General features: G+C 39.4%; 1 non-coding gene across 1 annotated transcript; it reads right to left on the bottom strand.

Moving 5' to 3' along the window:
* Window positions 1–1590: 1590 nt before the first annotated feature.
* On the bottom strand, window positions 1591–1693 carry LOC124509001 (U6 spliceosomal RNA). The gene has a single exon (XR_006961366.1). It is a non-coding gene; the product is annotated as a U6 spliceosomal RNA (small nuclear RNA).
* Between the last annotated feature and the right edge of the window lie 10976 nt (window positions 1694–12669).

Genomic DNA, 12669 nt, shown 5'->3' with positions numbered 1-12669 from the left:
CCAAAAATGAGAAGATATTTGAACACTATTACCCAATCCATCAAAGACTTGCATCATTGACAAATGAGTGCACTTCTCTTACACATCTTGTTTCACATTTGTGTTACTCATTAACAGAAACAAAAATATCAACCAACATTCACGTTAAAAGGAATCTCATTCATCAGTGATATGAGTGACTTCTTTGCTGAATCAGATAGGAATCATGCATGCATTTATTCAGGTCTGATTTTTGAGACACAATTGTTGGTGAGACAAATTTAAAAAAACTCTTTGGACTTTGCAAAAAATAGCATCTCACACTGAAGTTACAGGCATAGGTTGAAAAACAAGGGTTTTTAATTTGAAATTTGTTATTTCTTAAATAACCTCCTTGTACTCTTACCCTTTCATCTTAGTTATACAGTTAACCATATATTTAATCCTCGTCAGTCCTTATTTTGATGTCTTTCTGGTCACTTCAAATGTGTGAAGCTCATTCTCTTGTAGATTCCTTAGGCAGGGTTCACTGGAATAATGTTCCCTGAGTTCTTGCTTGTTGACAATGGTAACCTAATTTTCTTTTCCTTATAATTCACCTGCTCTTTTTTCCTAGATATGCCCCAATTTGTTCCTTTTCCTTTACGTTCAGTGATTTTACTAGACTATGTCTTGTCGCTGGTCCTTCTGATTCAATATTCTCAGTTATGCTTTCAGTGTGAAATTCAAATGTTTGTTTTGTTTTTTTTCAGGAAAATTTTCTTAATTATAGTATTTAGTATTTGTTCTGTTCCTTTACTTTGGCTTTCTTCTTCAAGGATGCCATAATTCATGTAACTAATCTTCTTTGTCCATCCTCAATATTTGTTCCTTCCTCTTGACTCCCTTCAATCTCATACTTCATTGATTTTTGTTGTTGTTGTTTTTTAATTTTCCTCCTTCACCTTCTGTTTCTTCCAAGGCAATACGTAATGGGTTTGTTCAGTCTTGTGTTCCTTCTAATTCAGTCTTCACTTTTGAAATGAATTTTTCTTTTATTGTTTATTCCTTGCTGAGTTGTCACCTCATTTCTGAGTTTTTCTAATTATGATATATAGTAGATACCCCTTATCTGTGGGGAATCTGTTCCAAGGTGCCCAGTGGATGCCTGGAACCACAGATAGTACCAAACCCTACATATACTATATTTTTTCCTATACACACATACCTATGATAAAGTTTATAAATTAGTCACAAGAGATTAACAGCAATAATAAAAGAGAACAATTATAATAATCTACTGTAATTAAAGTTGTGTGAATGTGGTCTCTCTCTCAAAATATCGGACTGTACTCACTCTTATGACAATGATGATGATGTGAGATGACGAAATGCCTACATGATGAGATGAAGTGAGGGGATGATGTAGGTGCTGTGACACAGTGTTAGGAGACTACTGACCTCTGATGATATGCCGGAAGGAGGATCATCTGCTTCGTGACCACAGATAACAGAAACCACAGACAGCGAAACCATGAATAGGGGCGGACTACTACTGTGTTTTGTTTTCTCAGGTCTTGTAACATTTTAATATCTTTTGTCATTTTGAAATAGATCACAGGATTTTTGTGTTTAAATATGGAATGCTTGCAAACGTGCGTGCCATCCTTGAGCAGGGACCAAGCTAATATCTGTATCATTCCAATTTTAGTATATATGCTGCCAAAGCAAGCACAATAGATGACAGTTCTGATCTGTATTGTGGGCATGTCTTTCTGGCATAGGAACAGTAGTGTACTTCTCTTTCTCTTTTTATTATAATAACTTTGTATGGGAATCGGCCTTAATACTTTTTAGTTATTTAATTTATTTTGTTTATTCATTTTTGAGAGAGAGAGACAGAGCAGGAGCAGGGTAGAGAAAGAGACACAGAATCCGAAGCAGTCTCCAGGCTCTGAGCTGTCAGCACAGCCCCAATATGGAGCTCGAACTCATAAGCTGTAAGATCATGATCTGAGCTGAAGTTGGTGCTTAACCAACTGAATCACCCAGGCACCCCTTAGTTATTTTTACATAAAAATGGTTTTTCTGGGGGCGCCTGGGTGGCTCAGTCGGTTAAGCGTCCGACTTCGGCTCAGGTCATGATCTCGCGGTTCGTGAGTTCAAGCCCCGCGTAAGGCTCTGTGCTGACAGTTCAGAGCCTGGAGCCTGTTTCAGATTCTGTGTCTCCCTCTCTCTCTCTCTCTGACCCTCCCCCATTCATGCTCTGTCTCTCTCTGTCTCAAAAATAAATAAACGTTAAAAAAAAATTTTAAAAAGTGGTTTTTCTGGTCACCTACACTAAGCAAGTTACGGGAAACCTTCTCTAACATCACAGAGTTCTCTCTTTATTTGTTTTTGTGTGGGACTCAATAATACAGTGCCTTAAATCATGGAAAGAGCCCAAATGTCCACCAACTGATGAATGGATAAAGAAGATGTGGTATATACATACAATGGACTACTACTCAGCAATGAAAAAGAATGAAATCTTGCCATCTGCAACAACGTGGATGGAACTGGAGGGTATTATGCTAAGTGAAATCAGTCAGTCAGAGAAAGACAGATATCATATATTCACTCATATGTGGAAGTTGAGAAACTTAACAGAAGACCAAGGGGGAAAGGAAAGAAAAAAAATATATTAAGTTACAAAGAGGGAGGCAAACCATAAGAGACTTTTTTTAGATCTTTCTTTTTTAATGTTTATTTATTTTTGATAGAGAAAGACAGAGTGCAAGTGGTGGAGGGGCAGAGAGAGAGAGAGGCACAGAATTTAAAGCAGGCTCCAGGCTCTGAGCTGTCAGCACAGAGCCCGACGTGAGGCTTGAACCCATGAACCGCAGGATCATGACCTGAGCCTAAATTGGAAACTCAACCAACTGAGCCACCCAGGCGCCCTGTAAGAGACTTTTAAATACAGAGAACAACCTGAGGGTGGAAAGGGGGAGGGAGGGGGAAGAGGGGAAAATGGGTGATGGGCATTGAGGAGGGCACTTGTTGGGATGAGCACTAGGTGTCTTATGTGATGAATCACAGGAATCTACTCCTGAAGCCAAGACCACACCGTATCACTATATGTTAGCTAACTTGACAATAAATTATGTATATAAAAAAACAGATCTGAAAAAATAAACGTGACAATTTTAAAAAATAATACGGTAGCTTGTTTTCTGAGCTTTTCTTCGTTCTATTGCCATACCCCACTTTAATCTACACCTTCTCTTTTCTTCATCTCTGTCATCTCTATCCTGCTCAATTTTAATTCCATTTCTTCTTTGGAAGCATTTGACTATACTTAACCTTTTGTTCCTCCACAGACATTTCCAAATCAAGTCTGTCAGTTTCCTGGAAAAATCCATTAGAATTTATTTTCTATATTTCATTTGAGTATTTAAAAATTATATATATCTCAGGACTCCTGGATGGCTCAGTTGGTAGATGGAGCATGCATCTCTTGATCATAGGGTCCTGAGTTCAAGCCCCATATTGGGCGTGGAACTTACTTTAAAAAGAAAAAAAAGGCAACAAATATTATATACGTATCTCTTTCATACATTAGAAGGGTAAATACTGTTTCAAGATAGTTTTGTTTTAGATGCATGTTTGTATATGTGTGTGTAAGCACGCATGAATGTTTTAGGACATGTAACCGTGTCAAAAAGTATGGAAACCACTGCCCTTGGTCATCCAGAAGGCTATTGCAGCACTGATTCCCCTTTGGGCTCCCTCTTTTCCATCTGGTGTTCATTTTCTTATTGACTGTTTTAAAACCACCTTTTATCGGGGCGCCTGGGTGGCTCAGTCGGTTAAGCGTCCGACTTCGGCTCAGGTCATGATCTCGCGGTTTGTGGGTTCGAGCCCTGCGTCGGGCTCTGTGCTGACAGCTCAAAGCCTGGAGCCTGCTTCAGATTCTGTGTCTCCCTCTCTCTCTGCCCCTCCCCTGTCCATGCTCTGTCTCTGTCTCAAAAATAAACATTAAAAAAAAGAAAAAAACCTACCTTTTATTTCTGGGCTCCATACAGATCTCTAGGGGAGAACTACTGACAGTGGTGATGGAGTCTGAAAGGGGGCTGGGAGAAAAAAGCCAGGAGTTTCCTGCCTCCCTCAAATTTCACACCACAGGACCATCTCTTACACATCTGCTCATGCAGTCAGCAGGGAACTGCTGCTGGAATTTTTAGCTAGCCTTCTCATCCCTTGCCACACGATCTACAGGGTTGTAAAATCAGACAGTAAATCATAAGAGACTAAAGAAATGTTAGAAATGTCTTCACTCTTAGGAAAACAGTTTGAAGACAAATAGTCTAGGGTCCTGCTGGAATTCTAACAGATAAACCTCAAAGCGCCCTCTGCTGGCAGCCAGTATTAACCACCACTAGTCAACAATTACAAAATAATGCAGTCTTCATTGGTACATATTTTTAAGATGGTGATCACACACAGGGATTTATTTATAGTTATTTATATTTACTACTATATTCTACAACTAAAAAAATTGAATTAAAGCACCATAAGTTAAAATATGTCTAGCTCATACAGAATCTACAATTTTGTTCTGTTTTGTTTTTACTACAAGTTTTCAAGTATTACAAACAAATCTAAACGATATTTGAAGATGAAATGGACTAGTCATTTATAATTGTTGAGAATAGTGCTTTATTCAGCAGCATATATAATTGTTGGGAATAACTGTTACACTGTTTTGGACATTTTTATTATGAACAGGTGTAGTATTTCTGGAATAAGTATATGCTGTGTGTCGGTGCTTCTAACTTCATATTTTTCCCTGGTCAAAACAAATAAACTCATAACTATCCTCTCTCAGTCTTTATGTAAAATTTCTAACTGCCTAAGAGAGATTATCATAAGGAAGAATAAAGACAAATTCTTGGATTTATGAAAATTAAATTTGCATTTATCAAAATTAAGAGTAGTTTATTACTATAGTACAGCCTTAAAATAAAGTTAAATGAAATTATAGGAAGAATGAAATAACATCTTGAAAATTTAAATCATTCATTTTAGTACTTTCTAAACTGATAGTTATTCATATATTAGCATAGTCATAGGAAGATATTTAAAATACCAACATCAAACACCAAATATCTTGCTCGACAAAATTAACTACTTTTTTGTGTGTATTTACACAATGATATACACAGTACTTGCCTAACTTTTTCCTAGAAAGATTATAAAAATTTTATAGTTCCTCATTTTCAAATCTTGTGCCTATCTATGTACTGAGGTCACTAAAACCTCACTATAACTTTGGATATACCTCAATGCACCGGAGACCGTATTTATCCTCAAGAGAAGAAACTATGAAACAATCTAGTTCTAGATCTTTACACAAAAGATCAATAAAGTAATTTATTTCCCAATATGAATATTAATTAATTTGCTATTTACAAATCCTCTATATTAAATTATTAGTTAGGCCATTCCTGATTAATAAGTCTAGAGAGTCTATTGATTTAAGTAGATCAGTGGGTAAAAACACAACTGTACAAAATTCTATTTTAAGAATGTTGAGGGTAAAATTGGGAAAGTGTGGGGCAAAAGGTTACCAACAAGGTTATAAATTTCATAGGCAAATATAAACTGTTTAATGCCACATGCTTTCAGAGCACTTTGGCTTGTATTAAAGTTCTGATGTTTCCTTTTGTTTAATTACATACTTTGTTTCTATAGTAACTCTAAAGCATATAATCCGTTGCAATGTTCCTAAGCCTTTTACATGGTGACTTCTTTTCAGTCAGTAAACAGTAATAACAATATAATCCTTGTTTAGATCTTCATCTTCTTCCTGAAGATCCCTTAATTAGTACACAGCAGAATTAAATGCAACTGCAGTCTCACTATGCAATTTTGAATAATTAGAAGAAAAAATACAAATTCTAAACTAAGTTCCTAAGTTTTCTAGGAATTTACTGCCACCTTCAGGTTTTAATCAAAATGCATTAGTATTACAGCTTTTACATTTTTAGGAGTCCCTGGTTAACGCAGTAGAAATATTAACATTATTTTCTGGTTTTGAAAGCAGAGCGCTAACTTAGATTGCAGTACAAATGTCTTTCATGAAACATGCTTTCATTTTGTCTTGTCTTTTATGATTCTTCTATAACATGTAATTGAAAATCAAAGCCTACAGTTTGTTTTACCAGTCATTACAACTATAATTACACACTGGGAGCTCCCAGAAGACTATCCAAAATATACTTAAGGATCTTTAGGTTAAATCTAATGAAAAACCCTTCAACAACAACGAAAAAAAACTGTCTTAAATGTTCCATGTCTTTAGCCCTCTAGCTAAAGACCACCAGGAACATACCTGGAACTGAACAAGGTGGGCCTCTTGCTCATTGCAGTGAGAGAGAACACATATCAGAGGGAACTGTGGGTGTCTGAGAAAGAAGGTGTTAAAAAAAAAGGACTTACGGGGCACCTGGGTGGTTCAGTCAGTTAAGCATCTGACTCTGGTTTCAGCTCAGGTCATGATGTCAGGAATCGGGAGTTCGAGCCCATATTGGGCTCTGTGATGACAGCAGAGAGCCTGCTTGGGATTCTGTCTCTCTCCCTTGCTCTGTGCCCCCCCCCCCCCCGCCTCTCAAAATAAACTTTAAAAAAAGGACTTAGAGAATTGTATCATATAAGGAGTTTTTGGTAGGGTTCAAAGAAGTGTCAGGAAGTGGGGGCAATTCTATGACTGTGTATCTTAATTAATCTTATTTATAAGACAGGAGGTATGAAACAAGGCCAAAGATGTAATTGATAAAGCAGCAGCAGTTGGTCATATTAGCAGTAGAGGGCAGGTTTAGTATTTTTGTTGTCTGCAGACTGGCCTTGTTTCTATCTATAGTTAAACAAGATTATGAGAGGGAGAAGGTCTTGTGTTCTTTGTCTCACTTCATCAGAGTCACAGAGTGGCCTTGTTTGATGTGGGTGCTTTACGAGATTGTTTGTATTCAACAGGAGAACGCCGAGGCCCAGCAGCGAGGGCCAGGCAGTTCCTGGTTTCCTCCTTCTCACGTGTGCATTTGCGACTCTATCAATATCTTTAGTTTTTATTCCTTGAATTTGTGGTGAAATTACAAAAGTTCATTATCCTTTTTAAGATGAAAGTCAACAGAATATGAAGCCCTAGTGTTTGTGATAAATGTTACAAGGGTCAGAAACCCAACTCAGGGGTCGTCAGGCATGTAGGAGGGGGAGCTCTCCTCTCTGCTCCCAGTCACGGCCCAAGCCCGAGGGAGCTCTTGAGGGAGCTCTCGGCACCAGTCATGGCCCAAGGCCGCTCTCTTAGCAGGAGTGCCAAGGCAGGGGGAGACCCGAGGAGACACTGCCATTCCGGCCACTCTGCCTGCAACATGCCTCCTGTTCCCTCACCTGGTTCTCTGGACTTTCCCTTTTTTCTACCTCCATTTTGAGCTTTAAAAGATTCTCTGAGATTCTGGCCCTCTATTGGTTCTGTTCCTGCCAAATGAATAAACTAGGGCACAGCAGGACCTATTATTTACAGTAAAGGAACGGTGTGTGTATGCTGCTGCACTTCTCGTTTTCTTTTTTGATATAATATGTCGTGGTGATCATTCCAGATCAGCCCCCACAGATCTCCTTCATCCTCTTTTTAATGACTGCAGGGTATTCATGTTATGGAAACAACCATGTGCAATTCCACCGTATGGAACTGCTGAACAGTTAGATTTTCTCCTTTCCTTCCTTCTTTCTTCTCTCTTATCAAACAAGGCTGAGGTGAATCCTTTTGGACACATAGTTTTGACCCTGGGAAAGAGTATACTTGTAGCATAAATTTCAAGTAAAACTGCTTAGTCAACTGGTGGGGGATTTTATAGTTTATTAGGTATTGCTACATTTTCCTGCAAATAAATTGTACCAATTTACACTCCCACTAACAGTATACAAGGGTGCCTATTTCTCTTTATCACCAGAAACACAGATTCTGGTGATAATTAATTTTCATCGTCATTCTTCTCCCTTCTCTTTTATTGCTGGTTTTCCTTCACGCTGTGTAAGCCGTCCTTTCAAGCCCTTTTAGAAGTTTTTGCTCACTTCATTGACTTTAGCTACCACTTGTGCTCTCACAATCCCAAATCTAAATCTCTGCCCTCACCCAAGTTATATATTGTTACCTGCTGGGCATTTCCATCTGGCCGTCACACCTTTTGAACTTAACACATAAAAAAGAAACACAAATATTATCTCTTCTTTGCATCCCTCCCCCAGTCCCAGCTGTATTCCTCTTGTGTTCCCACCCTTGATTCATGCAATGATCCACCCAAATTCAGACCTTAGGGATGCTGGGGTATGTGATTAAACCATGGCCTTCAGGGCAAGACTAACTGCGAACTCTGCCACTTACCAGCTGTGTGACCACGGGCAATTTCTTAACCTTTGTGTGCCTCACAACGTCCTCATCTGAAAATGAAAATAATGACACCTGATGTTTCATAGGGTTGTGAGGAAAATCCAGTGAATTAATATATGCCATGAGCTTAAAACAGTGCCTGTGACATGATAAATCCTACGTAAGGGCTATTTATATATTTCGACCCCTCATAGATTTTAACTTGGAAACATTTTCTAAAATCACCCTTTTCTCCTGTGCCACTGATGCTACCCTAATTCAAGCCTTTAGTATATTTACAAGGATGATTGTGATGGCCCAACTGGTCTCCTTGCTTCCTGCCCGTTTCTCGATAGCAAATGTTATATTTCTAGAACCCAGAACTGTTTGTTTTTGGTTTTGTTTTACACTCCCTGCTGCACCTCAATTCTTTTATCTGCAGAGCACTGCAGTTCCACTTTTTCCAAGAAAGGCTTTTCCCCCAACCATGTGTCTCCCACAGGAGCACCTGTTTCTCTCAGGCTCTGCCAGTCTTGGTCACAGTTGTTTTGGCGGGCATATAACTCAGGCTGCCCCAATTAGAACCCTTCGCTGGTATCTCTCAAGCTGCAACGGTGGAAATAGAATCAGTCTCCCTCTCACATTGATACTGACCGGGAAGGAAACAAAGTTTGAGAATGACAGGCAATTAAGTTTCCTGAGCTGTGGAGAAAGATGACACAGAGAGCCGAAGACACGGAAGATGCGTAATTTCTTGGCATTTAACTTCCTGCTTCCAGCTGGCCCACAGCCCATCTGAACCCCGATCTTCCTCGTGTTACATGAGTCTTCTAATAAATTCCCCTTTGTCTATTTTTCTGAAGTTGGTTTCTGACCCTTGCAACATTTATCACAAACACTAGGGCTCATATTCTGTTGACTTTCATCTTAAAAAGGATAATGAACTTTTGTAATTTCACCACAAATTCAAGGAATAAAAACTAAAGATATTGGTAGAGTCGCAAATGCACACGTGAGAAGGAGGAAACCAGGAACTGCCTGGCCCTCGCTGCTGGGCCTCGGCGTTCTCCTGCTAAATAGAAACAATCTCGTAAAGCACCCACATCAAACAAGGCCACTCTGTGGCTGTGATGAAGTGAGACAAAGAACACAAGAACCCTTGGGCATGAGAGGGTGCAACTCACATGGGTGTGTAGCAAAGACCCAGGCCAAGCTGACCCTGTGTAGTGGATACTGTTGTTATAAATACATATATAAAGTATAAAATATAGATTAACACTGTGGAGTGTTAATGAAAATGAAAAACTGCCACAGTCCGTGAGTAATTTAAACAGTGCCTGAAGTCTTTTTTTTTAAATCAGTTTTCCTTAATAAGTACAATTGCCCATGGATGTATTTAAACACAATGTACTAAAATCATAAACTTATCGTCAAGTGAGTGAAAGCACTTTACTGATTCTGCCATTAACAATGCCATTTTCAGGGCGCCTGGGTGGCTCAGTCGGTTAAGCGTCCAACTTCAGCTCAGGTCATGATCTCGCGGTCCGTGGGTTCAAGCCCTGCGTCGGGCTCTATGCTGACCACTCAGAGCTTGGAGCCTGTTTCAGATTCTGTGTCTCCCTCTTTCTCTGACCCTCCCCTGTTCATGCTCTCTCTCTCTCTGTCTCAAAAATAAATGTTAAAAAAAAAATGCCATTTTCAAATTCTTTCAATAATAAATGAAATAGGATATTTCTTTTCACATCCCTCTAATATAAGCAGATGTCATTTAGCCTCAGCTGAAGGATCTGGTTTTCTAAGCAGTTTGACATAAATTGTAATCTGCTCCGGTAGAAATGAAATCGTCCATGTGGCCTGCTTCTGGACTAGTGTGCTGGCAAAGCCACCCACCTCAGACCCACATTAGACACCGGAAAATGGATAAGACAAGGAAAAGTAAACTCCAAAGACTGTTATTACATAACTTTTTCCCTTGACCTTACTTGAATATAAAATGTGTCTTTGAAGACAATACATTAGCTTCAAGTTTGGGAGCAAAGAATTTTAGACTTACAAGTTGCTTTCTAGTGATGGATAGATAGATGCATGGGTAGATGAGTGGGTGTGTGGGTGGCAAGGGAAGGAGAAAGATAAACACACAGTTCTCAAAATGATTAGCAACTTGAGATAAAAGCAACTGTTTTGGAGCACTCCAAATACAAGTTCTGCCACAGTATATTGCCTCTCATAACTTGTGAAAAACCTCACGAGCAGAAATTTCTAATAACATAGGATAAAGAGTAAACATATTAGAATTCTTACATTATGTTCATTTTGTTTTAAACATGAAAAAAATTAAATAACAATGCTCTGTTTATACATTAAACATAGTTCCTGATACATAGCAAGCATTAAAAATTAAATACTATCACTGGCTGCCCATGTGTCAGGGTCTACTCTGGGAAAAGCCTATGGTACAGAAAGAACTTAGAGGGGGAAAGTGGGCAAGACCTGCAGGGCCCATTAACAGAGGAGAGATCTTGGTCAGCAGGGCACCAGGAAAAAAAAGTCAAAAGTAAGATGATAGCAATATATCCAGCACAATACCAGAAATGGGGCAGCCTCACCAGGAAACCGGAGACTCTGAAGTTTCACCAAAACAAATCTTCTGATCACAAGGTGGCTTTACACAGATTTTCCTAGAAGGAAAGAATTGACTTGAGGAGTCAGGTCTCCTTCTCATTTATACTTCCCAATTTAAGTGATTAAATTGACACTTGGCTTCCCCTTCGATCCACTGTGGGTCAGTCAGCCTGACTTACCCAGAAAGCTGTCACGTTGGGGCATGTATCAGTTTGCCAGGGCTGCCGTAACAAGATACCGTAGACTTGGGTGGCTTAAACAACGCAAACTTACTTCCTCACAGTGCTGGATGTTAAAGTCCAGGATCAAGGTGTTGGCAGGTTTGGTTTCTTCTGAGGGCTCTCTCTTTGGCTGGCAGTTACCTTGCTCTATCCTCAGAGTCTCCCCGCTGTGCACATGTCTGATGTCCAAATTTCCTCTTCTTGTAAGGACATCAGTCAGATTGGATTAGGATCTACCCTGAAATGATCTCATTTTAACTGATCAACCTTTCTAAAGGACCCTATCTTCAAATACAGTCACATTCTGAGGTGCTGGGGGGGTAATGCTTCAGCATATGAATTTGGTGGAGGGGGTGGAAGGGGGGAGGCACAATTCAGCTCATAACAGGATATATAAAGTTCAAGTTTCTGGGTCTGTGAAGTAAAGGGCAAGACTGGGCCGCAGTGACCCAATGGGGGAAACTGCCTCAGTTAATCCCACCTGACCTACCAGCCACAATTCCTGAGTTCATCCATAAAGACAATGTAAGGAACATAACGTTTTTCTCTAACCCCATTCTAACCTTTCATGTGCTTTTTAAAAACATTTTAGGGGCGCCTGGGTGGCGCAGTCGGTTAAGCGTCCGACTTCAGCCAGGTCACGATCTTGCGGTCCGTGAGTTTGAGCCCCGCGTCGGGCTCTGGGCTGATGGCTCAGAGCCTGGAGCCTGTTTCCGATTCTGTGTTTCCCTCTCTCTCTGCCCCTCGCCCGTTCATGCTCTGTCTCTCTCTGTCCCAAAAATAAATAAACGTTGAAAAAAAAAAATAAAAAAAAAACATTTTAGATTTCCTAATCTTTAGCAATTAAAATAGTTTATATTCCAATTTGGCACGAGACTACATAAATCCTAACTAGTATATTCATCCTGCATCCACTTTTCTTACCTTATAAATTCATTTTAGTTCAGTTTTAGTGTACTGAACTTATTCGGTCCACAAACCAAACCTTGGAAATAACAGCTGACATCCTTGTTCTTCTTTTTGAACAATTATCAGTGAGGTGTACACGTTCTTGGAGTGGTGTTTGAGTTCTGAGTAGCAATAGGTAATATGTGTATCCGAACAACTTTCACATGAGGAAGGCTGCAATGAGAAGTATCAGTGCTCCGGCAATCAGAGGAGTGTGCTATTAATATTTGTTAATCATTATTAATAATGCATTGGATTAGTGATGGTTGGACTTTTTTTTAAGTGGCAAATGGCAGAAAGGGGTGGGCTGAACATGAAATACTAGGAGCGGTGGCAGGAAAGGCCCATAAATTGATCCTAAGACAAAGGCTGATCATAAACAATAACAGCAGCAGCAACTGATAAATTGTACTTCACAGATTCTAACAATCCTCCTAAACTAAATCCTCCTAGACTTTTTGACCAGACTCTAATGGCAAACTGCCAATAATAAAACACATTTTATAGTACTTT

The sequence above is a fragment of the Lynx rufus genome, unplaced genomic scaffold, assembly GCF_022079265.1.
Source record: "Lynx rufus isolate CCGP_SWC_20201006 ecotype Redwood Valley unplaced genomic scaffold, mLynRuf1.p SCAF_13, whole genome shotgun sequence".
NCBI lineage: Eukaryota > Metazoa > Chordata > Mammalia > Carnivora > Felidae > Lynx > Lynx rufus.
The sequence above is the reverse complement of the archived record's forward strand: the minus strand, read 5'-3'. Positions and strand labels throughout refer to the sequence as shown.